We start from the raw sequence: 27,902 nt of genomic DNA on the forward strand, positions 1-27,902 counted from the left end.
GCCCCACGCACCAGCGTCCTCCGACATCAAAGTTACCTGGACAATCTTCTGTATACACTAAGTCCCGTTTCCGGGACATCAAAGCAAGTCTCTACTGCTATTTAAACTTGTGCATCAGCGGCGTTCTGTGTTGTTATTGCCTACTAGATGATGTTAATGATTGTAAAATTGCTGCTCTTTCTGCTCTCATTTCAAGGTTACCTGGACAATCTTCTGTATACACTAAGTCCTGTTTCTGGGCGGGGTCACGTGACCCACTCACCAGCATCCTCCGACATCAAAGCAAGTCTCTATTGCTATTTAAACTTGTGCATCAGCGGTGCTCATGCCGCTGCGGCGCACGCCAGAGGAGCGCACCTGAGGAGCTGGTCCTGCTCCTTTGGTGTGCTCCTTGGGGTGTATGACGAGGGGTGTCATATTTTTATGACATCTTATTGAGGTTCCTCACTATTCCGCCAATAGGCACATGGAAACCACAATTAACGAGCCAAAACACAAGACTGCCGGTAAGGAAATCTAGTTGGTCATTATCCACAGGATGGCTAGTTATCACCCTTCTTTATTCTCTGGTATTGTACTGCAAATTCCTCATGCCACCTCACACTTCATTATCTCTAATATCGGAAACTTCACATATTCCAGTACAGTGGGGCTGGCGGCCAAGTCGGAAAATTTCCACTCAATAGGCCCCGTTTCTTAACATTTCTTCTGCCATCTAGAAAGACAGATCTAGGGGTATATCCCCCCTCCCTTTCATTAGCGTTGGTAAACTGTCGGTCCTTGAAATGTAAGTATAGTCATATTATGGATCTCATACAAATCTATCAGCTTGATCTATTTGCTATAACAGAGACCTGGCTCAGTCCTGGAGAAGAGTCCTATCTATTCCAGTGTTTACCTTTAGGTTATTCAGTGAGTTATGCATCTCGGGTTGGCAAGCGAGGAGGGGGGCTAGCATACAATTATGCTTCAAATCTTAAAGTTCATGAGATTCCTGACCACAATCTTCTTTATTCAGAACTTGTTTTACTAAAACTAAATACAGCTAACTCTACCTTTCATATGCTTCTCTTCTACTGTGCTCCTTCTACCACAGGAGAAGATTGGGAGAGTATATATCAATCAATAGCAGATGCTGCTGTGACATTTCCAAATCTCTTAATATGGGGAGATTTCAATATCTACTTAGATGACCAGTTAAACTCACGGTCTATAAGAGTTTCTAAATTCTTACAAGACATCGGTACAACACAATATGTAAAAGGATCCACCCATACAGCAGGTCATACCTTAGATTTAGTCATGACAAATACGCCAGATGAGTTGCAATGTACAAAGATAGAAACTATACCAGTTTCTTGGTCAGACCACTTTTTCCTTCATTTTAAATTATTACTCTTAAGACCAGCACAGAGATCTACTCCATCTTATATTCATACTAGATGTCTATGAAAGATAGATCCCTCTACCCTGCCCCCTTTGTCAGAAATTTTTCCATTAAACTATCGATTCATCATTAGAGGAGCAGATTACTATTTGGAATCAGATCCTTTCAGCAGCTTTTGACAACACTGCTCCCATAAAAACACTTAAACTAAGGACGAAACATTCTCAGCCATGGTACCACTCAGGCCTAAAATTATGTAAACAGTAGGTATGTAGAGCCGAACGATTATGGCGTAAGGGAAAGACAACAGAACAAAAAAATAAATGTAAGCAGTGTCAATGGTGTTTTATAGCGCAGATAAGGATAGCAAAAACCACCTATTTTTCCAAACGAATACAGGCTGCTGCAAACTCATCTAAACAGTTGTTTCTTGTTATGAAACACCTAACAACAAAATCAGGAATAAGTATAGGGACATCATATACAGAGTCTGAAACTCTAGCAAAATTCTTTATTTCCAAAATCGATGTTAACAGCTCATTTTCTTAAGATAACAGATGCAGAAGAGGTGTCCACTCCAACTTTGTCAGGATTATGGCACCTATTTGAGATTCCATCCCTAACATCATTCCAAAAAATGATATCACATCTTTCACCCACCTACAGTTCATTAGATCCGATACCGTCAAATTGGCTAAAGATTCCCTCATTAGAACTACTAACCCATCTATACTCAATTATAACAAAAAGCCTTACAGATGGGGTAGTCCCAAAAGCTCTTAAAGAGGCCCTGGTAAAGCCAAGCCTTAAGAAATCTTCATTGGATCCATACTCCCCAAGTAACTATCGTCCGGTTTCAAATCTTCCATTCTTATCCAAAATATTGGAAATGGTTGTGCTTACACAGTTACAATCTTATGTAGAATCAAAAAACATATTACATCCGAGACAATCAGGTTTTAGGAAGGTCATAGTACAGAGATGGTTCTGACGTCCCTTCTAAGTGAAGTACATTCTAGACCGGAACAAGGTTACATCGCACTGATTATCTCACTTGATCTGTCCGCGGCGTTTGATCTAATAGATCATGATCTACTACTCAATCGTTTGAAGGAAATTGGTATCTCGGGCACAATATATAATTGGTTTGCATCTTTTCTCAGTAACCATTCATTCAAAGTTGTTCAAAATCAATCTAATTCAAAATCCCACCCCATCTCCTGTGGGGTACCACAAGGATCGGTTTTATCACCAATATTGCTTAATCTATAAGTCAGTCCACTTTCGTTACTTATCCAGTCTCTGGGTATCAGCTCATATTCATATGCTGATGACTTCCTTCTTATTCATTACATGCAGCCGCTGAACATTGATTTGACACCAATTCAAAACTGCCTTGATGAGGTGGCCAGCTGTCTTACAAAGCACCATTTAGTATTAAATCCGGATAAGACAGTAACATCCTGGATAACAAGTCATAGATCAATACCATCTTTAATACCTACTCTGTTCAGTAAGCAAATATCTACGGTACAATCCTTTAAATATTTAGGTGCCATTATTGACTCTGCATTATCCTTTAACGAACAAATATCTGATGTAGTAAAAAAAATCTTTTTATCATCTACGGAAATTGCGTTCAATCAGAAACTCGATAGACAAAAGATTACTTGTGTACCCTAACATATGCTTATATCATAACACATCTTGACTACTGCAATGTCATTTATGCAGGCCTCACAAAGGTCAATTTAAAACACCTACAACTGATACAAAACACGGCAGCCCGTGTTATCTGCCGGGCCTCAAAATATGACAGGATTATACCCCTCTTACACCATCTTCACTGGCTTCCGATCGAAGTCAGAATAAAATTTAAGATCCTTATTCTGACACATAAAGCATTACACTTATCAACCCCATCATATTTAGCCAATCTCACCATACCATACTCACCGACATGTACACTCCGGTCACTCACAGATAATAGATTAGTAATTCCGTCACCTCTGAGGGCTAGATGGGAATCTACGCAAGCATCAGCTTTCTTTTTCTTATCTCCCACACTTTGGAATTGCCTCCCAAAAGTAATTAGATTAGAGGGATCATATACCCGCTTCCGTAAAACCTTAAAAACATACTTTTCCACAGTACGTTTGAAAACAACACATGATAAAGGGATAACAGACGCAATGGATGTGCTATTTTCAACCTGCAACATTATAATCTTGGTTTTTTGTATGAATGTTACTGTATTTTTGTTCACTCAAGCTTGATCTGTACCCCCTTCATCAGATGGGTAGATAGGAAGATAGAAATAAACCTGCCCATGGATGTAGTTTGCCTGCTTAGTTTTGGGGGGAAGGGAAGGAAGCCATATTGTTAATAGTGGGGGGCAATTTGGCAATAGCACCCAAAATATTTTGGAGGAGTTGGGTGTCAACTGCCTGCCATTCAAACTACACTTTGAAGTTGCCTGAATATTCAAGTAAATCAGTGACTGCATCTCAATAGCTTGTTTCCAAATCTGCAAAGTTCTTAAAGTAAAAAAGATATGGGGGTGGTGATATGTTTGTAGAGAGATAAGAAAGCTGAGGAGAAAAGGCAGAAGAGCACGGAGTTATAGCAAGATATTGTTTACTAGGTTAGAAAAATGTTCCTGCTAACAGACACTTTGGGCCAAATATACTAACATTTCCCCCTCTAGACAAAAATCAGAAAAAAAACACTTTAGCACATCTGGCCTCTGTTTCAAAGTAATTTGATCATTTAAATTTTAAGAGTGCAATTTTCAATACTTTTGGTGGAACTTATAGACATTTTTCAAAGGAAAACTGCACAGGTAGTTTTTCTCTGAAAATTTCCTACAAGTTATGTGAGCGCCAAAGTGCTCATTTGCTTTGCAACTGCATTATCTGAGGGTGGCAGAACAAGAGCAAACACTGCATGTGCATTTGAAAATCGATATGTATGCACATTGGTTACTCCCCTGACCTAAACACCTCAAAAAAATCTTTTTTAATCCAGTTAAATGTATGCATGTTATGAAAGCCCACATCTACTATATTAGTTGCACCGAGGAGGTCTGTTTTCATCCAAGGGAATCTAGCTAATTTATGAGAGGGAATCTAGCCAAGTAACAGTAATTACTCAGTTAACTGGCTAAATTCCTTTTCCAGTTTTCCTCCCCATGCCTTACCTTTTGGGTAAAGTTCCCTTTTAGTGTACTGATCATAAGATCATGGATGAGTGAAAAAGAGCATGCATGAACTGAAAAGCTTGTTTGAGTTTCTCATGTTCTGTTTTTTTTTTTTTTTTTGCTCGGCCTGGTTCATCCTGGACTGCAGGATATAGGTAAAATAGGTCCTGAGCATATAATAAAATACTCCTAATTTGTAGAGTTTTCCACTGGCCTCACTAGTACAAACATGTACAGCAGATCTACTGTAAGAGTAATTGATTCAATGATCTTACTATTTAAAGGCAAATTGCTTTATCATGTATTATAAGGCAACCTTAATGCTCATAGCTGGGATATGATAGTTCTAAGATACTGCACTGTTTCATTTCTTCACATAGTGATTGAGTCAGTCCCAACTGGGAACTGGAAGGAGCATTGTGCAAGATGCATTAGATCAGTGTCTGAATATATTCATGTATATGAATTTGATATACTGCCTCATTGAAAAATCTCAGTGTAGTTTTCATAAAATAAATCAAAAGCACAGCACAGCAAATGCTGGCAATGATCCTTCAAGCTATCCCGTCTCATTAAGTTCCCATGTTTGTACTTACAAGCTATAAGACCTGAAACAACCAACCAATACCCTATCAAGTCATCCCATTCCATTATTTATTTATTCCATGCTTTCTATACCGCTTTAACAGGCAGGGCAAAGTGGTGTACATACTAATTCAAAAAGAGGACAGGAACTACAAAACAAATTGATAGATAAAGACTCATAGGACACATAGATACCAAAAGATACTTAGTTTTCTAATTTGTGCCTCAAAGGCAATGCTGTCAAACTGGACACATAGAGTAGGCTTGCTTAAAAAGCCAGGCTTTTAATAACATTTTGAATTTCTTTAATGATAGTTCACTTCTCAAATAGAGAGGCAGGGAGTTCCACAGGAACGGGGCTAGAAAAAAGAAGGCACTGTGGCAAGTGCTCTCTGTTTGGGCTTTGCGGGGACCTGGCAAGACCATACAATGGTCATTTAAAGATCTTAATACTCAGACTGGGGAATATATAATAGTCAGAGCTGACAGGTAAGATGGTGTGCCTTGATGAAAGGCGAGAAAAAGAACCTTAAACCTAATATGAAATTTGACCGTCAATCAATGAAAACTTTTTAAAAAGGGTGTAGGCTCTAGGCTCTTTAGAATATGGCCATTCGCCTACTATCCTGCTTATAATCGAATGAGAAAAACGCCCAAGTTCGGACCTAAATCAGGAGATGGACGTTTATCTCACAAAAACGAATAACGCGGTATAATCGAAAGCCGAACTTGGACGTTTTCAACTGCACTCCATCGCGGAAGCGTACAAAGTTGACGGGGGCGTGTCGGAGGTGTGGTGAAGGCGGGACTGGGGCATGGTTATCACCCAAACAGAGATGGGCGCCTTTCGCCGATAATGGAAAAAAGTATGCGTTTGTAGCTAGAATTTAGGGCACTTTTCCTGGACCCTGTTTTTTCACGAATAAGGCCCCTAAAAGTGCCCTAAATGACCAGATTACCACCAGAGGGAATCGGGGATGACCTCTCCTGACTCCCCCAGTGGTCACAAACCCCCTCCCACCACAAAAAATGATGTTTCACAACTTTTTATTTTCACCCTCAAATGTCATACCCACCTCCCTGGCAACAGTATGCAGGTTCCTGGAGCAGTTGTTAGGGGGTGCAGTGGACTTCAGGCAGGTGGACCCAGGCCCATCCCCCCTACCTTTTACAATTGTGCTGCTTAATGCTTAGTCGTCCAACCCCCCCCCCCAAACCCACTGTACCCACATGTAGGTGCCCCCCTTCACCCCTTAGGGCTATAGTAATGGTGTAGACTTGTGGGCAGTGGGTTTTGAGGGGGATTTGGGGGCTCAACACACAAGGGAATGGTGCTATGCACCTGGGAGCTCTTTTACCTTTTCTTTTTGTAAAAGTGCCCCCTAGGGTGCCCGGTTGGTGTCCTGGCATGTGAGGGGGACCAGTGCACTACGAATCCTGGCCCCTCCCACGAACAAATGCCTTGGATTTATTCGTTTTTGAGCTGGGCGCTTTCATTTTCCATTATCGCTGAAAAGCAAAAACACCCAGCTCACAAATTGTTGAATAAAACATGGACGTCTATTTTTTTCGAAAATACGGTTCGGTCCGCCCCTTCACGGACCTGTTCTCGGAGATAAACGCCCATGGAGATAGACATTTTCGGTCGATTATGCCCATCTATGTCATCTATGCAGGATGGACCATGTCACACCCTCTTTCAAAAGTTTTCATTGGTTGCGAGTCAAATTTTGTATTAGGTTTATGGTTCTTTTGCTTGTACTTCCAAGCTTGTCCTTGTTCATGCTAATGGTCTGCAGAAGCTAAAGACCAAAAAATTCCAAGTGTAATTCTGAAAATGCCAGTGTATTATGGATCTCCACCAAAGGTTTGGCAAAATATCAAACTTTAAGCTCTTTCCTCAAAGTTAAATATAATGATTCAAGACAAATATCTAATGGAATAAGTTACCACAGTCTTGGACCAAAGGCGCTAAAAGCTGTGCAATGTGTAAGTTAATCTCAACTAGAGGAAGGTGTAACAGAGATCAGAGCCTGCTGAGAAGAACAGAATGCTCTGGTGTGCAGATAGCATGTTAACATGTCTGTAAGGTACCTTGATCCCATTTGATACATGCATTTGAACATGACCGTTACAATCTTAAATAAATACAGAATGATTTTCAGTGCATCTCCTTCAAAACTGGTACTAGAGAAGCTGAAATGATTTTAGGAATCTGAGAGGAGCACCTTGGCACAATGAATTTCAATCATCTATTCTAGAAACTTAAAAAATGGGGGAAAAACCTTTGCAGAAAGCAAAAGCAGCACACAAATAGCAAAGATGACAAACAAAGTCCCAAATTAATGGTGCAGTGCTAAGGTATAAATGACTCAACATGAGCAGTGTTTCGGCCGTAAGGTGTGCCTCAGGAGTCAATACCAGAAAAATATATATTTCCCCTGACTTTAAAGATTTTAGGGGCAATTCTATAACTGGACACTACAAGTTACTCACCCAAATTACATAGGCCAAATTACCATTAGGCCACCTGAGGCAGGAGTCTCAGGCAGCACTCTTCCTGGAGCGGTATCTCCCCCTTCCTTCATCCACCCCCTTCCCCAAGTTTACCTTCTTTGTCCATTTTCCAAAAGGCAGTAGCGATTCCTATATACTGCACTACTGCCGGCACCAGCCTCTTCTCTGTACTGTGGCCTGTCTCTCTGATGTAGCTTACTGTTTCCTCAGAGACAGGCTGCAGTAGAGAAGAGGCCGGTGCTGGCAGCAGGGCAGTGCGGAATCAATGCTGCAGCCACCTTTTAAAAAATGAGAAAAGAAGATAAATTCAGGGAAGGGGTGGAGGAAGGAAGGAAGGGGAGAGATGCCAGACTGTGGGCCCAGGGGGGAGGGGGGCAGCATCTAAGCCCTGCCTCATGCAGCATTTTGCCTTGGACCACCCCTGCTGTAAGCCTGTTCTATAAGATCACTTATGTGCATAAGTGTTCTTATGCTGTATTCTATAAGTCAGCATCTACACACCTACATTTAGGCACACCCACTTGTGGCAGATCAATAGCAGGTGTAAATGTGGTATCTAAATGCAGCATGTTAGTGTGTAACTTAAGTTACCCACATAAATGCTGGACACTCCCATGTCCCACTCCATACTCCTCCCCCTTGCATTTACATGCTAAGGTAGTTGTATGTTGCCCTCCTAATCCTATGTTACCAAAAATTGCATGTGCAAATTTGTGTGTGCACTTAATTTGTGCACACAATTTAACTGAATGAGCTAATTAGTGCCAATAATTGGCTTTTTAACAAGCAATTATTGGCACTAATTAGACTTAATTGGCATTTACATCTGTAAATTTAGGCATAGATCACACAGAGGGCATGGAAATGGAATGGTCATAATGGGGGCGTTCCTAAAATTAACACGCATTGTTATAGGATAACAAGGATATGAGCCTAATGTAGGCGCTTACATTTGCATCAGGTTTCAGTTGGTGCAAATGGCTGTGCCCAAGTGAGGTGTGATTCTTGGGTATAAGCACTATTCTATAAACTATGCCTTTCTTTAAGTATGGCTTATAGAATAGCACTTTTTTGGCATTGATTTTTTTGACGCCATATATAGAATCTAGCCCTGAGATGCAACTAGCACTTATACACGTAATTTAACAATTATGTGCATAACCACTAGTATTGTATAACTAATATGCACAATTGGCGCCTAACTTTAGGTGACTGGTTATAGAGTGACGGGGTATGTGCTCTGGGCAGCCATTCCTCACCTATTCTTGTTATGGCCCCAATGAGTGCAAAAGGAGGTTAAATATTACACAAAACCAGAATTTTTGAAAACTATCCAAACCTAAACTACTTGATTCAAGAACAAGTGATTAAATAGTCTGATACAACAGTGCTGCTGTACAAGTTCAGTACATGCAAAAATAACTATTAAAACTTGCTGAATAAGGGGTGTGCACAAAGTGAAAGTCAGAGCCTGTCTACATGGCTCACTACCCACATACGCATGATTTCATGTTCTTGTCTCTGGCTGACAACTGCATTCTGTTTTTAGGACTGGGTGTGGTTCAGTGATCACCTGTCTTTCAGCACTGAAAACTGTGTCAGTTTTAGTTTAGGACGCATACGTGGGATGTGTTCCGGTAAGTTCAGCCTCTCTATTAGAATATAAGCATCTTCTCTCCTTTCACTTTCTGGCATTACTAAATTGATCAATTTGCAGCAATTAGAAGCTGTTTGGATGTTTAAAAAGAAACAAACTGATCACTGTGTTTCAACCCCTACTCATTCCATCCTACTCCCACCCTCACCCCCAGTGCTTATCTATCTTTAGAAATAAAAGAATGTACATGCCATATACCAGATTTAGCTCACACATCCATTTTGTCAAGTTTGGTTGTTCAATATATAAGCGCAATAACTTCTGCAACAGTCATTTAATAACAGATACCATCATGAGCTGCTTCTCTGTCGTAACCAGGCTTCGTTTTCCACTGCTCCCAACACCCCCCCCCCCCCATCCCAGCACTACTGCCCTGCAGTACAAGGTCAAGAACTCTTAATTAACATCTGCACCCCACTGAATACCCTGCTAAAATATGTAAAATTCATTTCTAATATATGCTCCATTTCCCACTTGATCTGCCTAATCTGTATTTCATTTCATTTTTACATTTATAACCTGCTTTTGAATTTTTGAAAGAACCCCAAGTGGTTCACAATATATAAAACTACAATGAGTATACAAAAGCATTTGAGGCCTCATTTACCAATGTGTGTTAAAGCATATAAACATACTAATTTGAGTTATCTATGTGCAGAGTATATAAACAGGCCTCATTATTAATAACGGGGCTTGCAGATTATACTTTTTGGAAAAATTCCCCCGACAAAGCCTATGGTGAAACGGGTCCCCGTTGAGATCTACAAGAATGAGTTAGGTGCTTCTCTTTTTTTCCCACTGTATGGATTTGAAATGGCAGATTTGAATAATTGATTTTGATTAGTGATTCATAAAGTAAGTGAAATAAAAGTATTAAAATTGTGCTTGGGGTTAAAAAATTGGAGTTTTTTTGGCCAAGGATTGATTTATGTCGGGAGATGAAATTGCAGTGAAGAGTTATGTGAAGTAACTTCTGACTGCTGATGCCTTTTTCTTCCTTATATATAAAAAAGAAAAAAAAAACAAAAGAGTTGATAATAGTTTATAGCTTATTCACTTCTACACGTTTCCTGCCAGATTCTATATACTGCACTCTAATTTCTATGCAGAAATCAAAGTATATAACAACTTGCTTAATTGGTTAACTAGTGCTGTCTACTGGATATTAACAAGCAGTAATTGGCATTAAGATTTACAGGCAGAACTCACTAAGCGTATTCTGTAAAGTGGTGCACGTAAATTCTAAGTTGCATAGTTCAAAAGGGGGCTTAGCCATGGGCAGGGCATGGGCATTTCTAAACTATATACACATTATAGAACACACACTTTCTGCACCAAATTTAGGTGTCAGGATTTATGCCAAGTAAAACATGGTGTAAATGGTCATGACTAAATTTGGTCACGTGGAGAGGCGCTTGTCGTAATTCTATATACTGCATGGAAATTTAAACCTATTCCATAAAATTTAGGCATACTTTAGAGAATGCACCTAGGCGTATTTTTTTCCACACAGAATTTTCAAGCACCACATGTGGAGGGGCATAATCGAACGAAAACGTCTATCTCCATGGGCGTTTATCTCCGAGAACGGGTCTGTGAAGGGGCGGACCGAACCGTATTTTGGGGAAAAATAGACGTCCATGTTTTATTCGACAATTTGTGAGCTGGGCGTTTTTGTTTTTCAGTGATAATGGAAAATGAAAGCGCCCAGCTCAAAAACGAATAAATCCAAGGCATGTGTTCGTGGGAGGGGCCAGGATTCATAGTGCACTGGTCCCCCTCACATGCCAGGACACCAACCGCGCACCCTAGGGGGCACTTTTACAAAAACAAAAAAAGGTAAAAGAGCTCCCAGGTGCATAGCACCCTTCCCTTGTGTGTTGAGCCCCCCCAAATCCCCCTCAAAACCCACTGCCCACAAGTCTACACCATTACTATAGCCCTAAGGGGTGAAGGGGGCACCTACATGTGGGTACAGTGGGTTTGGGGGGGTTGGATGACTAAGCATTAAGCAGCACAATTGTAACAGGTGGGGGGGGGGGGGGGATGGGCCTGGGTCCACCTGCCTGAAGTCCACTGCACCCCCTAACAACTGCTCCAGGGACCTGCATACTGTTGCCAGGGAGGTGGGTATGACATTTGAGGGTGAAAATAAAAAGTTGTGAAACATCATTTTTTGTGGTGGGAGGGGGTTAGTGACCACTGGGGGAGTCAGGGGAGGTCATCCCTGATTCCCTCTGGTGGTAATCTGGTCATTTAGGGCACTTTTAGGGGCCTTATTCGTGAAAAAATAGGGTCCAGGAAAAGTGCCCTAAATTCTAGCTACAAACGTATACTTTTTTTCAATTATCGGCGAAAGGCGCCCATCTCTGTTCGGGTGATAACCACGCCCCAGTCCCGCCTTCTCCACGCCTCCGACACGCCCCCGTCAACTTTGTACGCTTCCGCGATGGAGTGCAGTTAAAAACGTCCAAGTTCGGCTTTCGATTATACCGCGTTATTCGTTTTTGGGAGATAAACGCCTATCTCCCGATTTAGGTCGCAATATAGGCGTTTTTGTCTTTCGATTATAAGCTGGATAGCCATCTAGCCCCTAGTGTTTGACATTTGCATGTGTTTGGTGGGTAAGTGGTTCCTTGTTCTGTGAATTACTGTAATGCATTAAGGGGTCCTTTTACTAAGCTGCTGTTAAAGGGGTCCTGCACTAGAAGTGGTGGCTGTTTTTGCTGTATACCAAGGCCCTTTTTACCACAGTGGATTAAAATGCCAAAAAGTGGAGTGGAGTGGCCTAGTGGTTAGGGTGGTGGACTTTGGTCCAGGGAACTGAGGAACTGAGTTCGATTCCCACTTCAGGCACAGGCAGCTCCTTGTGACTACTACTACTATTTAACATTTCTAGAGTGCTACTAGGGTTACGCAGCGCTGTACAAAAAACAAAGAAGGACAATCCCTGCTCAAAGGAGCTTACACTCTAAAGGACAAGAAGGACAAAAGGACAAAAAGTGCAGTCAATCAAAAATTGGGACAGTCTAGGTTTCTTGGGTAGAGGTACAATGGTTAGGTGCCGAAAATGACATTGAAGAGGTGGGCTTTGAGTAAGGATTTGAAGATGGATAGGGAGGGGGGCTTGGCGTATGGGCTCAGGGAGTTTATTCCAGGCATAGGGTGAGGTGAGGCAAAGGGCGGAGTCTGGAGTTGGCGGTGGTGGAGAAGGGTACTGAGAGGAGGGATTTGTCCTGTGAACGAAGGTTACGGGTAGGGGCGTAAGGGGAGATGAGGGTAGAGAGGTAGTGAGGGGCTGCAGATTGAGTGCATTTGTAAGTTAGTAGGAGAAGCTTGAATTGTATGCGGTATCTGATCGGAAGCCAGTGAAGAGACTTGATGAGAGGGGTGATGTGAGCACATCGGTCTTGGCAGAAGATAAGATGCGCAGCCGAGTTCTGAACGGATTGAAGGGGGAATAGATGGTTAAGTGGGAGGCCAGTGAGGAGTAGGTTGCAATAGTCCAGGCGAGAGGTAATGAGAGAGTGGATGAGAGTTCAGGTGGTGTGCTCAGAGAGCCCATTGCCCCAGGTACAAATAAGTACCTGTATATTTATTTATTGTATTTGTATCCCACGTTTTCCCACCTTTTTGCAGGCTCAATGTGGCTTACAATATATCATGGATACTGGAAAAGGAAAAAGATATACATTTGGTTTTACAGAAGGAATTTGGGTTACAAGGTCATGTAGAAGATAGTGGCATTACAGAAGACATTGACAGACATTAGGAGTACTAGATGGTAGTATTACAGAAGATAATATCAGAAATTAAAATACAAGATACAGGTGTGGTAGGAACATTAAAAACAATAGACGTATGATGACGTTACTAGGTGTATTTGGGGATTTTACGTAATTATTCTTTGTGGTATATCTTTTCAAAGAGATGAGTCTTCAGTAGTTTACGGAAGTTGGTCAGTTCATAGGTTGTTTTCAGATAGCGTGGTAGCGCGTTCCAGAGTTGCGTGCTCATGTAAGAGAAGGTGGAGGTGTGTGTTAATTTGTATTTCAGACCTTTGCAGTTGTGGAAATGAAGATTAAGGAATGTTCGCGAAGATTTTTTTGCATTCCTGGGTGGCAGGTCTATTAGGTCTGACATGTAGGTTGGGGCATCTCCATGGATGATTTTATGAACGAGAGTGCATACTTTGAACGTGATTCATTCTTTGAGTGGGAGCCAGTGCAGTTTCTCTCGTAGGGGCTTTGCGCTTTCATATTTTGGTTTTCCGAATATTAGTCTGGCTGCTGTGTTCTGGGCTGTTTGGAGTTTTTTTATTATTTGTTCTTTACAGCCGGCGTAGAGTGAGTTGCAGTAATCCAGATGACTGAGTACCAGAGATTGTACCAAGTTACGGAAGTCGGTCCTTGGAAAAAATGGTCTTACTCTCTTTAGTTTCCACATTGAGTGAAACATTTTTTTGGTTATGTTTTTCGCATGATTCTCAAGAGTTAGATGCCGATCAATGGTGACTCCCAGAATCTTTAGGGTATCTGAGATTGGTAGATATAGTTTTGGTGTGTTGATGGTGGTAAATTTGTCTTTGTTGTGTTGCGAGGTGAGTACTAGGCATTGGGTTTTTTCCGCATTTAGTTTCAGCTTAAATGCATCTGCCCAAGAATGCATAATATGTAAACTTTGGTTGATTTCGCTGGAAATTTCGCTTAGGTCTTGCTTGAATGGAATGAAGATCGTTACATCGTCGGCGTATATGTATGGGTTGAGGTTTTGCATCGATAGTAATAGGGCTAGGGGTGTCATCATTAGGTTGAATTTGGTCGGTGAGAGGGGGGATCCCTGTGGAACTCCGCATTCGGGTGTCCAAGTGGCTGATGTAATCGAATTTGCTGTGACTTGATATGAGCATGTAGTTAGGAACCCCTTAAACCAATTGAGAACTTTACCTCCGATACCGAAGTATTCGAGGATGTGTAATAAAATTCCGTGATCAACCATGTCGAAGGCGCTTGACATGTCGAAGTGTAGGAGTAGTATACAGTATTCTTGCCGGTTGCTATCATTTGTTTGAATTTGGTCATTAGCGTGACTAGTACGGTTTCAGTGCTGTGATTGGAGCGAAATCCTGACTGGGAGTCGTGTAGTATAGAGAACTTGTATAGATACTCTGTGAGTTGTTTGGTCACCATCCCTTTTGTTATTTTAGTAATTAAGGGAATAGCTGCTACTGGTCTATAGTTAGTTAATTCATTCGCATTTTTCTTTGCATCTTTAGGTATGGGGGTGAGTAAAATGTTTCCTTTCTCCCTTGGGAAGAGTCCATTTTGTATCATGAAGTTCACGTGGTTTGTTAGGTCTATTATGAATTGTTGAGGGGCTGATTTCATAAGGTTATTTGGGCATACATCTAATTTGCAATGTGATTTGGCGAATCTTTTAAGGGTTTGTGAGATGAGATCTTCTGATAGTATTTCGAATTCAGTCCAAATCCTGTCTGCAGGGTATACTCCTGGGTCTGGGTCTAGGCAGTCTAGAAGTGTAGTGTATTCGATGGGGCTGATAGGTATTTTGAGTCGCAGTTGTATGATTTTCTCTTTAAAGTATTTCGCAAGGTTATCAGCTCCTGGTGTGTCTTTGCTGTTGTTCGTGACTGGTGTTGTGTCTAACAACTTATTCACGAGTTGGAAGAGTTTGTGTGTGTCTTTGTAATTTGGTCCAATTTCATTTTTGTAGTGTGATCTTTTGGATTGTCTTATGGTATATTTATATTTCCTTCGGAGTTGTTTCCAAGCGGTGAGTGTGGGGTCATCTTTCTTTTTGTTCCATGCTCGTTCCAATCTCCTAACTTGTGTTTTGAGTTTTTTCAGTTCTTCATTGAACCATGGTAGTGAGTTCTTTCTGTGCGAGGTTCTGGTTTGGATTGGGGCGATGTTGTCTAGTATTGATTTGCATCTATTATCTCATTCTGAGAGGAATTGGATTGTGTCTGCCTCTATTGTCCATTCATCGTGGTAGATTTGCTGCCAGAATTTTACCGGATCTATTTTTCCTCTCGTGGTGTAAGTTTTTCGTGTTTGTTTATTAGTAGTGTCTCTCATTCTCCATAGGAGGGTGATATGTGCTTTGTAATGGTCTGACCACAGTACAGGTGTCCATTTAGATTCTGTTAATATGAGGTTTGCATTGTGTTCAAATTTGTGTGTGATGATATCTAATCTGTGTCCTTTTTTGTGAGTTGGTTGCGAATTTGGTTCTTGGAGGTCCCATAGCTGTAGGAACTCTTTGCATTCTTGGGTACTTCTTGTGGTGGTATCTTCAAGGTGTAGGTTGATGTCTCCTATTATAATGAGGTTTGAGGAAGAGATGCAAGTGTTCGAAATAAAGTCCATGAGGTGTGTTTGGGAGTCTTGCCAATTGCCTGGTGGTCTATAAAGTATAACTGCGTTTAGTTGTTCCTGCAGTTTTGGGTTATTGATTCTTATTGAGGCAATTTCGAGTTGTGGCAGTATGGATTCACCTGTATTTGTGATGGTGAATTCAGATTTGTATATTATGGCTAATCCTCCTCCTCTTTTACCGTTTCTTGTCCAATGGGTAATTTTGTATCCTGGTGGGCATAGTTCTAAGATGATGGGGTCTTTGAGGTCATGTATCCAGGTTTCTGTGATGAATAGGAAGTCAAGTTTGTCTGCAGTAATCCACATTGAGCCGCATTGAGCCTGCCATGAGTGGGAAAGCGTGGGGTACAAATGTAACAAAAAAAAAAAAGAAAGAAATGGCCATGCAATAAGATTACACTTACCATATGGCCATGCAGGGGTCAACACTTACTACCACCCATTGAGGTGGTGGTAAGGACTCCCGTGCTAACCCCCTGTAGAAATATTTTCAAATATTTCCACAAGCGCCAGAAATGCTGCACACTGGGGGTTGAACTACAGTTGGTACCTACATTGGACCAGTAGTATTTCTGGATTGGTGCATGGTAAGTCCGCAGTGGGCTTACTACTACTTAGTAAAAGGGCCCCTAAAAGAGCAATTCTATAACTGGATGCCTGCATTCATATGCCACATGCACATGTAAATGTGGCAGCAAAGCAACCAAGCGTTATCTATAAGGACATGTAAGTGGCACAGAGGAAACATGCAAGAAGCATTCACATGGGTGGAATGTGGGAGAGGCTCCCACTTATACACACAACTTACAGAACACTGTAACTTACATACGCCTTGCCGCATTTAGGCACCTGCAATTACACCAGGTCTCTGGCTGATGTAACTGTGGGCAGGGCCGTGCCAAGGGTCTGTGGCGCCCCCCTACAGATGATCAGTTGGCACCGCCCCCCCCCCCCCGCAGACGAACAGTTGCGCCCCCCCCCCCCCCCCCCCGTGAAGGTGATCGCTGCCCTCCCGCTCCCTGGGCCATGTCCCAACTGCCCGCCCTCTTCTTCCACCCCCAAGATCCCTTTTAAATTTACCTCCGGCAGCGAACAAAGGTGCAGCGTCAGTGAAGGAGCAGGAGGCGGCGCTCCCGACATCTCTAGTCTTCCCTTCACTCAATGTCCCACCTTCTTCTGACGTCATTTCCTTGACGTCAGAAGAAGGCGGAACACTGAGCGAAGGGAAGACTAGTAGAGACGTCGGGAGCGCTGCCTCCTTCACTGCGGCGCGCCTTCGCTGCCGGATGGAGGTAAATTTCAAAGGGATCTTGTTGGGGGGAGAAGAGGGTGGGCAGTTGGGATGCGGGAGGGCGAGGTAAGCATGGCGCGGCGGGGCGCCCCCCAGAGGACGGCACCCTCCTGCCGTGCTTACCTCGCTTACCGTGTTGGCACGGCCCTGACTGTGGGCATGTAAATGTAAGGCATGCTAATGCTGGGTTATGTTAGTATTGTATAATGGAATCTGGGTGCCCAGATGCCGTTATAGAATAGGCTTCTACTGCAGTAGCTAAAAAGAGGTGCCTGCATATAGAATTGCCCCCAAACTGGTTAAAAGAACTTTACAAATGCAATTTAAGAACATAAGAGAAGCCATCTTGGATCAGACCAAGGTCCACTGAACCCAGCATCTTGTTTCCGACAGTGGCGTACAAAAAGTACTCAGCAGATTCCAAAAAATAGATTTATTTCTGATAGCTCATTTCCAAGGATGAGAAATGACTTTCCCAAGTCTACCTAGCTAAGGGCCTCTGTTACAAAGCCACAATAGCAATTCCTGTGCGGCAAATGAGAGGAAGCTCATTCAATTCCTATGGGCTTCCTCTAATTTGCTGAGAAGGAATTGCTAGTGTGGTTTTGTAAAAGATGCCCCAAATTCTTTATGGCCTTTCCCTCCAGGAACTTGTTCAAACCTCTTTTGAATCCTGCTATGTTAATCGCCTTGACGACATTCTCCGACAATCTGCTTGACAAAAAAAAAAATTCTACTATTTGTTTTAAATCTGCTGCCCATTAGTTTCATAGAGCATCCTCTTGATTTTATGTTGTATGAAAGGTTAAACAACTTACCTACTTAACCATTCCATGCCACTCATGAATTTATAAGCTCCTATCATATCTCCTTTCTCCAAGCTGAAGAGCCTTAGGCTGTTTAGTCTTTCTTCATACATAAGTTAAATGGAATGCACTTTTCTATAAATACACTAATTTGATTTCAAATTATTTTTGCTGTATCAGAAAGGGCAAGGTATACTAAGAAAATCATTGGAGTACTCCAAATTCTCCCCCAGTAAACACATGGAAGCACCAGATAATGTGTCAGGGTATATTTTGTATATAGAAACATAGAAAAATGTAGGCAGATAAAGTTCATATGCCCTATCCAGTCTGCCCATCCATGCCATCTACACTTCCTTAGAGATTCTGTATACTTGTCCCAAGCTCTCTTGAAATCAGATACTGTTTTTGTCTCCACCACTTCCACTGGGAGGCCATTCCATAAATTCAGCACCCTTTCCAAAGAATTATTTCCTCAGGTTATTTATGAGTCTATCCCCTTTCACCTTCACCCCATGCCCCCTCATTCCAGAGCTTCCTTTCATTTGAAAGAGACTCGCTTCCTGTGCATTTGTGCTGCATAGGTATTTATATGTCTCTATCCTATCTCCCTTCTCTCGCCTTTCTTCCAAAGAATACATGTTGAGATCTTTAAATCTGTCCCCATGTGCTTTATGATGAAGACCACTGACCATTTTAAGTAAGTGCCTTCTGGAATGACTCCATCTTGTTTACATCTTTTTGAAGATGTGGTCTCCAGAATTGTATTCAATATTCTAAATGAGGTCTCACCACAGTCTTAAAGAGGAGCATTATTACCTCCCTTTTCCTACTGGCCATTCCTCTCCCTATACATCCAAGCATCCTTCCAGCTATCATCATTTTACAACCATGCAAATTTTCATTTTGACATTTTATTTTATATTTGTATTTTATTCTATGTCATTTACTCTAACAAACCTATAGTCTTTCCTTGAGCAAACTGTCAATGTACAGTGCATTTTGGTAATGATAGTATTCTCAATACATTTGAACTAAACTATGTCATACTGGGTAAACGTAGGCTGCAAACAAATAACTACTTAACCACTCTCAGCACTGCAGAGTAAGAGGACATAACTACATAAAGGTTCTGATTTCCAAAATAATTCCTTTGTATGGATTAAAGCACCTGCAACAGCAATGAATGCCATAAAGGGCAATTTTCAAAGCCATTTATGCAGGTAAAAGGCATAAATCAAAATTGCCCTCCCTCAGTGTGGTGAAAGGCACAAATTATTCTTTTATGCACGTTGAGAGGAAGTATTTGGTGGGTGAGGGGGGATGTTGTGGAAGTGGGAATTGGGCACAGCTCCTCAAACACAGGCAACAATAGGGTTACCATATTTGTGGAGATAAAAAAAAGGACAGAAAAAATAAAAATGGTTGCCACCTTTGCTAAAGAAATATTTAATCACTAGTATAAAAGGCCCGTTTCCGAAACAAATGAAACGGGCGCTAGCCAGGTTTTCCTTGTAGTGTGTATGTTTGAGAGAGTGTGTGTGTGAGAGTGACTGTGAGAGAGAGAGAGAGAGAGAGAGAGAGAGAGAGAGTGACTGTGCGATTGTGTGTCAGAGAGAGATTGAGACTGGGTGCTTGTGTGTGTTTCAGAATGACTGTGTGCGAGTGCGTATGTTGGATACAGTGAGTGTGAGATAGAGTGTTCACACAGATACAGTGTGTGTGACAGAGAGAGAGTGTGGTTTTTCCCCCGTCTCCCTACCCCCTCCTACTCTTCCCCTCCCCTTTGCCCCCCTCCTCTTCCTCCCTCCTCCCCCTCCCTTTCCCCCTTCCACCCCTGTCTAAGTTCCAGAAACCCCTCCCACTTCTTTCCATCTGAGTTTGTGGATCCCCCTTGCCACCTCTTCCCATCCGTCCTCTCCCCTTGCCAGTCCGCCTCTCTCCCCGTTTGTGGGGAAGGCTACGTTTTGTTTTGGGGGGGTGGGGTTGAAGTGGTATGCGACTTGTTTGAGGTGCCGGAGACATCGGGACTGTGGGTAGTTTTTTCTTGGAGGGCGTTTTGTAAGGATGCTGCTCATACCGGGAGCTGGAGCATGGGCCTCAACATTGTAATCTCCTTCCAGCGATGTTCGTCATCTTTCTGCTGTTCAGAAAGTGACCGCTTGTGCTGCTCATTCTCCTGCCTTGTCCCCATGCAGTTGTTCGTGATTGTTCTGTTTTGAGAAGCGTTTGACGTCAGGTTACGTTGCGTAGCAGCGGTTCGGCGATTCGTTGAGTGTTAGTGCTCCGCCCTCGACGTCATCACGTTTGACGCAAGGGCGGGGCAAACACTCATGGGCAAACTTCGATCTACACCACCACGGATTTAGAATGTTGGGACTTTTGGAGGCTTCATTAGAACGTTGGAGGTGCGTTTTATATAGAGAGATAGCCTTTGGTTAATGAACATACATCAAATAGTGGCTTACTTACAGTGCAGCAGTAGACAATCTACTTTTCAAGAATTTCCAGATTTGAGTTTGACTGAGTCTGAGCCCAAGTGTACTTATAAGAAGAGCGCTTCTGAGATACATGTGAAAGTATTCAACCAGCAGCAAAACAGATCAGCAATGCCTTTCTCTCTCTTTAGCACCCCCATGTGTCCAGACTAATAGACCAGAGATGGTTTCTTTCATTACATGGGTAGGTGTGCTGGTCATAGGCACATAAAAGAAAAAGAGGACTTTTTCTTAAAAATTAAAAAACCTGGAGGAGATATCTGAAGAAGTCCAAAAAGAAGACATGTCCTCTTATAAGATGACATATGGTAACCCTAGGCAACAGGAAAGTACAAATAACACCAAAATTCTTTGTTGCCTTTGTCAATTCAACCTGATCCTGGACTCTTTCCTTCCCTGGGCTCTCTAGTTTGTTTCTAGGCTGGAATTTAACTGCCCTGGCTGAACCATGCCCTCTTTGTTGCATACTGCAGGTCCTGATGTCTTAAGGTGGATTTGAGAAACAGTGGAGTAGCTGAGGGAAGGGGGCCTGGTCCCCCTCATTTTGGGCTCAGCCCCCCTCCAAAACTGCAACACCTATTCAATGGTTGGCAGGGATGCCAAAGCTCTGCCACCCAAAGTGATACGCTGCCCAAGCTGCCTACTCCCCCTCGTGGTGTTTCAGGAACAAGGAAGTGTGCTTCCAGCCACCAATGCTGGCACTCCCCAAGCATGCTCAGTTTACACATGAACTCAGCATGTGCAGGGGATGCTGGTATCAGCAGCTGGAGGCAGCACGAGGGAAAGGGTAGCTTAAGTAGTGGATCTCTTTAGCTGACGGGGCTTTGGAATCCCTGGAATCTACGCCTGAGCCCTCCCCCCCCCCAAAAGAAAAATAGACTACTGGCTATACCCCTATTGAGAAGGAATGTTGCTAAAGGGAACCAGCAGCTTCCTATATTCTCTCTCACAGATGTGTTTTGGGCAGGGGAAGTAAATAATGCATGTGGATGGTATTTTCAAATTTATGTATGCTCTTTTCAATTGTTATTCTTTCCAACCCAATGGAAGTTATAAAGAATTATGCCTGTGTGTCTCTCTGGGAGCAAAATAACCCACTGATAATTTAATCAAACTGGATGAAATGGCATGAGGCAAAAACAAGTAAAAGGACGCATTAAGGAGAATTGAAAATCTAGTCATCTGCATTTACATGCCTCTTGCGTGCATAAATGTCTGGAATTCTAGCACTTACGTGTCTAAGTGTACACTCACCCATGAAAGTGCCAGCACAGCACCTAAACAATATTCTGTACGGTATGCCCAATTTACATAGAGCACAAATACAAGGGGGTGTACACATGGGCTGAATGTGGGCAGAGCTCCAAATTACAAATACAACATATGCTGGCTGGTGTGTACATAAATGATAAGTATGCCAATACCAGGTTAAGCTAGTTTCCTATACTAAAACCTGGCTGCCCAAGTGCCATTATAGAATAAGCTCCTACCACACGTCCTCAGGGTGCCTAAATGTAGGCACCCAGTTTTAGAATTGCCCCCAGTGAGTTTGAAAATGGGCTAAATCAGACCAGGGTTCCAGAGAAATAAGAACTCCTCTCCCACCCCCGCTCCAAAAATGTCCCAATGCAAAAGAGCCCCCTGTTTCCTGTCCGGCACGTCTGCACACTATCTTTCTTCTAGCAGAAGTCTTGCAAGGTCACGGCTTGAACTCTCAGCAGCCATTTTGAATTGGAACTAGGAGAATGACAGTCTAGAGACGTGCTGGGCAGGAAAGAGGGGGCTCTTTCCTGCCCCGAACAGGTCACTAGACTGCCAGGGCACCACACTAAGGTAAAGGAGGGGAGGGGCAGTGAATGGAATCATGTGGGTAGAGGAAGGGTGGAAAATTGGGAGGGGATCTACATGGGGGGGGGGGGAAGAGAAGGAATCTGGATTTCTTTGGGGGAGGGGGGTCAAAGTGAAAGGGGGTGGGGAAGGGTACAGGGGGTGGGGCATGTGCCCTCTTTTTTTCTTAGGGCAAATATGGTAACTCTAACCAAAGCAGATTAGGTGTTCCAGAGAAATAAGTCCCCTTAAAAACGGCCCAATGCATTTCTCTGGGAAAAGGAGTTCCAGCTTCTGTAGTACAGAAACTTAACAGAGTGAAACATAACAATTAGGGAATTCCACCTTTCAAAACTTCCTTGCCCTATTCTTTACTCTCTCAAACTGCCCCCACAGTCCCCCTATTTTTTTTTATTCTTCTAAGCTCTCAAACTTCCCCAATACGGCCAAACTGCCCTCAGAAGTCAAAACAGCCCCCTGCATCTTCCAGAAATAACCATCACCACCAAAAACTACCCCTTTTTAACCCCCCCCCACTCTCCCCAAAACTACCTCCTACAATTGCCCCACCACCCTGTAAACAGATCCTATTCCCAAATCAATACTCCTGCAGCTGCACCACTATCATACTGCAAATTGCCCATTCCTCTACAGCTATGTTCTTTCAAACTTCCCCCACCATGCCCAGTTACTCTATAGAAACACAAAACATACAGAGCAGATACAACTTCCATGAACCACATTCCATATGTTTGACTTGTCTTTCCAGATTGTAGAGTTCTTGATTCTTTAATTCTTTTCAACATCACTTCTCTAGAAATATTTTGAAAAGTATAGTGGGTGAAATTTTATTTGAATAATTATATGAAAAATATTTCACAATTCTATTGTTAGCTTTTTATACCAAATATCGAGCATTCAGAAGCATGGAGGTAAAATACCAAATTTGACTGGAAAGACATTAGCCCTCCCAGCTTTAAGTTAAAGAGATTACAGAGTAATCAGATACTATTATTCTACATTAACTACTAGAGGTAAAAATATTTTGGATAGCAAGATATGGCATTTTCTAGTACGTGTTTGATGTAGTGGCATAGGTAGACTCAGTGGCGTTCCTAGGGCAGCTGACACCCGGGGCGGATCGCCCCTGGCAAAATGACACCCCCCCCCCCCCCCCCGGGTGCATTTTTACCTGCTGGGGTGGTGCCACGCGCCTGTCGGCTTCGCTCGTTCCATGCTCCCTCTGCCCCGGAACAGGAAGTAACCTGTTCCGGGGCAGAGGGAGCACGGAACGAGCGGCGCCGACAGGCACGTGGCACCCCCCCAGCGACGTGCACCCAGGGCGGACTGCACCCACTGCCCCCCCTAGGAATGCCACTGGCCAGACTGCAAAATTTGGGTGGGCCAATAGGCAAAATTTACAGTGGGGGAAATAAGTATTTGATCCCTTGCTGATTTTGTAAGTTTGCCCACTGACAAAGACATGAGCAGCCCATAATTGAAGGGTAGGTTATTGGTAACAGTGAGAGATAGCACATCACAAATTAAATCCGGAAAATCACATTGTGGAAAGTATATGAATTTATTTGCATTCTGCAGAGGGAAATAAGTATTTGATCCCTCTGGCAAACAAGACCTAATACTTGGTGGCAAAACCCTTGTTGGCAAGCACAGCGGTCAGACGTCTTCTGTAGTTGATGATGAGGTTTGCACACATGTCAGGAGGAATTTTGGTCCACTCCTCTTTGCAGATCATCTCTAAATCATTAAGAGTTCTGGGCTGTCGCTTGGCAACTCGCAGCTTCAGCTCCCTCCATAAGTTTTCAATGGGATTAAGGTCTGGTGACTGGCTAGGCCACTCCATGACCCTAATGTGCTTCTTCCTGAGCCACTCCTTTGTTGCCTTGGCTGTATGTTTTGGGTCATTGTCGTGCTGGAAGACCCAGCCACGACCCATTTTTAAGGCCCTGGCGGAGGGAAGGAGGTTGTCACTCAGAATTGTACGGTACATGGCCCCATCCATTCTCCCATTGATGCGGTGAAGTAGTCCTGTGCCCTTAGCAGAGAAACACCCCCAAAACATAACATTTCCACCTCCATGCTTGACAGTGGGGACGGTGTTCTTTGGGTCATAGGCAGCATTTCTCTTCCTCCAAACACGGCGAGTTGAGTTCATGCCAAAGAGCTCAATTTTTGTCTCATCTGACCACAGCACCTTCTCCCAATCACTCTCGGCATCATCCAGGTGTTCACTGGCAAACTTCAGACGGGCCGTCACATGTGCCTTCCGGAGCAGGGGGACCTTGCGGGCACTGCAGGATTGCAATCCGTTATGTCGTAATGTGTTACCAATGGTTTTCGTGGTGACAGTGGTCCCAGCTGCCTTGAGATCATTGACAAGTTCCCCCCTTGTAGTTGTAGGCTGATTTCTAACCTTCCTCATGATCAAGGATACCCCACGAGGTGAGATTTTGCGTGGAGCCCCAGATCTTTGTCGATTGACAGTCATTTTGTACTTCTTCCATTTTCTTACTATGGCACCAACAGTTGTCTCCTTCTCGCCCAGCGTCTTACTGATGGTTTTGTAGCCCATTCCAGCCTTGTGCAGGTGTATGATCTTGTCCCTGACATCCTTAGACAGCTCCTTGCTCTTGGCCATTTTGTAGAGGTTAGAGTCTGACTGATTCACTGAGTCTGTGGACAGGTGTCTTTCATACAGGTGACCATTGCCGACAGCTGTCTGTCATGCAGGTAACGAGTTGATTTGGAGCATCTACCTGGTCTGTAGGGGCCAGATCTCTTACTGGTTGGTGGGGGATCAAATACTTATTTCCCTCTGCAGAATGCAAATAAATTCATATACTTTCCACAATGTGATTTTCCGGATTTAATTTGTGATGTGCTATCTCTCACTGTTACCAATAACCTACCCTTCAATTATGGGCTGCTCATGTCTTTGTCAGTGGGCAAACTTACAAAATCAGCAAGGGATCAAATACTTATTTCCCCCACTGTACATACTTTAGATGGTGCAGATCCCCAAGCCCCACCAGCTGAACATATTCAAAGGCCCCCAGAACTCTCCGCAGCCAAACAGCAGTAGCATTCCTGATCCACCAACGCTAGCACACTGCTTTGTTCAGTCATTATTCAGGTAGCTAATTGCTGATAGACAGGCATCCATAGTTGTTCTTATTTGTATTGATCCATTACAATGCCAGTCATCCTCTTTTGCACTTACCTTCAACCTTGTCAAGCATAATGTCTTTCTCTAATGATCTTTCTCTTCACATGATATATTTGAAGTATGAAAGTCAAAGTCTTGTCATTTGAGTATCCAAGGAAAGCTTAGGTTTGATCTCCTCCAATAACGAGTGATTTGTTCTTCGGGCAGTCCACAGTATGCACAGCATTCTTCACCCTCTCCATAATTCTAGGGCATCAATTTTCTTTCTGTCTTGTTTCTTCACTGTCCAATGGTATGCTTTTTGCATAACAGCCCCATATATACAAGTACTTATTTTGTACCTGGGGCAATGGAGGATTAAGAGCCCTTCCCAGAGTCACAAGAAGATGCAGTGGGGAATCAAACCCGGTGTAACAGGCCAGAGTATACCCCCCGCCCAGACTATACCCGGGGTTAAAGTGGCCTAGGCCAGAGTATACCCCGGGTATATTCTAGCCTAGACCAGTTTAACCCCGGGGTATACTCTGGCCTAGGCAACTTTATACCCCCTCAGGCCAGATTATACCCCGGGAATATAAATTGGGGGCTAGGCCAATTCATACTCCCTCTAAAACAATATAATGCAATTGTAATATACTGTTCAACAAATTTGACTGTTCATAATATAATAAAAGTAGCCTAGGCCAGAATATACCCCTCCAGGCCAGAATATACCATCTGTGCTGCTTCCTCTAACACTTTCTCAGCCTGTCTCTGATTGGTTGCTTCCTCTAACACTTTCTCAGCCTATCTCTGATTGGTTGAGAAGCTGCTTCCTCTGTTGTCACTTCCCTGGTTTTCTCACCCTGTCTCTAATTGGTTGAAAAATGCAGATCTCTTTTTATCATCCTCATACACACAGCTGCTTCTTCTAACACCAAACTCTTTACTTTACCATTGTTGACAACCATGGAAGACCAACTGTATAACCAACGTTTGACATTCTACACTGCAGCACAACAAAAGTACCCCCTGTGGATCTACGATCTACCTCCAGAGAAACGTCTAAATGCCGAGACCCAGTTCAGACAAACAGCTAAGCCACATCGAGCAGACAGGGGGATTCTTTTCCATGGGGAAAAGGAGGTTCTAACTAAAAGACAACTGCCAAATATCCTTAAGGCCTGTCATGACAACCCAATTTCTGGTGGCCATTTTGGCAGAGATAAAACATTAGCCAAAATCTCTGTCCATTATTACTGGAAGGGAATAAAGAACGACATTCACCAACATGTCAAAACCTGTCAAAAATGTTTTGTTAAAAATCCCAAAATCAGCAAGGAGGCTCCACCACTCAACAGTATACCAGTGCCTGGAAAAGTATGGAGCTTAGTCGGGATTGATATGATGGGTCCTCTTCAGGAAACATCGAATGGCAACAAACATATCGTTGCTGCCACTGATCATTTCTCAAAGTGGACTGAAGCTACAGCTGTTCCAGATAAGAGTGCCAAGTCAGTAGCAAATTTTTTGTACTCCGTTATTTGCCGCCTTGGCTGTATGGACATTGTCATAAGTGACCAGGGACGAGAATTTGTGAACTCGATTATCAACAACCTGATGGAGCATTTTCAAATAGATCACCGCATTTCATCTGCCTACCATCCACAAACAAATGGCCAGCGGGAACGTGACAATCGAACACTCAAGGAATCGCTCAGTAAGCTTGTCAATGAACAAGGAAACAACTGGGACCAGTTCATCCCTGGTGTTTTGTTTGCCTATCACACATCTGTGCATGCCTCAACCAAGTGCACTCCATTTGAGGTCATGTATGGACGGAAGGCCAAGCTTCCTATGGACCTCAATCCCTCAGAATATGACACTATGGACACCATGCCCCTTTCAGATGATGCCAACCCTGATGTGCTAAATACACTGACAACCTGTTATGATTGGGGTCAGAACCCCTCTCAAACTTACCTCTTTCCTGGGGGTCAGCTTCTTAGCTGGCTTCTGTTTCTTTTCTCTGTCCTTTCTGAGCTGGCTCTGTCTCTCTGTGCTGGCAGCTTCCAACAGCATGGGGTTAATTGTTTTACTTTACTACAGCTGTGTGGGTGGACAGAGTTAGCTCTACCTCTCTTTGGGTGTACTGGCTTCAAGTGCTTCAAGGTGTTGCATTGGTGTGGGTTGGGCCTCTATGGGTTTCAGTGTGCTCTCTGGGTCAGTGTGCTGTTGCCTAGGTCTAGGGAGTGTGACATCATCAGGGAGGGCCTTGATAAGGAAGTGGTGTTGTTTCCTTCAGGGCCTTTGCAACGGTGGTGTTTGCTTTAGGTAGGGTGGTGCAGTGTGCACTTCTGACTTTGTGTCTAGTTTCCCTGCTTGCTTTTGCTAAGGGCCAGGTTAGTGTTACTGCAGTGTGCACTGGTGACTGTGTGTTTAGCTTTCCTGCTTTTCCCTCTTGGTTTTGGAAGCATTGTGTGTAGGGCTTTGGAAGCTCTGTTGCTGATAGAAGTACTTCAGGGTTTGGTGTTGTTAGGAACACTGCAGAGTTTGCTGTTAGAAGTACTT

The sequence above is a fragment of the Microcaecilia unicolor genome, chromosome 5, assembly GCF_901765095.1.
Source record: "Microcaecilia unicolor chromosome 5, aMicUni1.1, whole genome shotgun sequence".
NCBI classification, from domain to species: domain Eukaryota; kingdom Metazoa; phylum Chordata; class Amphibia; order Gymnophiona; family Siphonopidae; genus Microcaecilia; species Microcaecilia unicolor.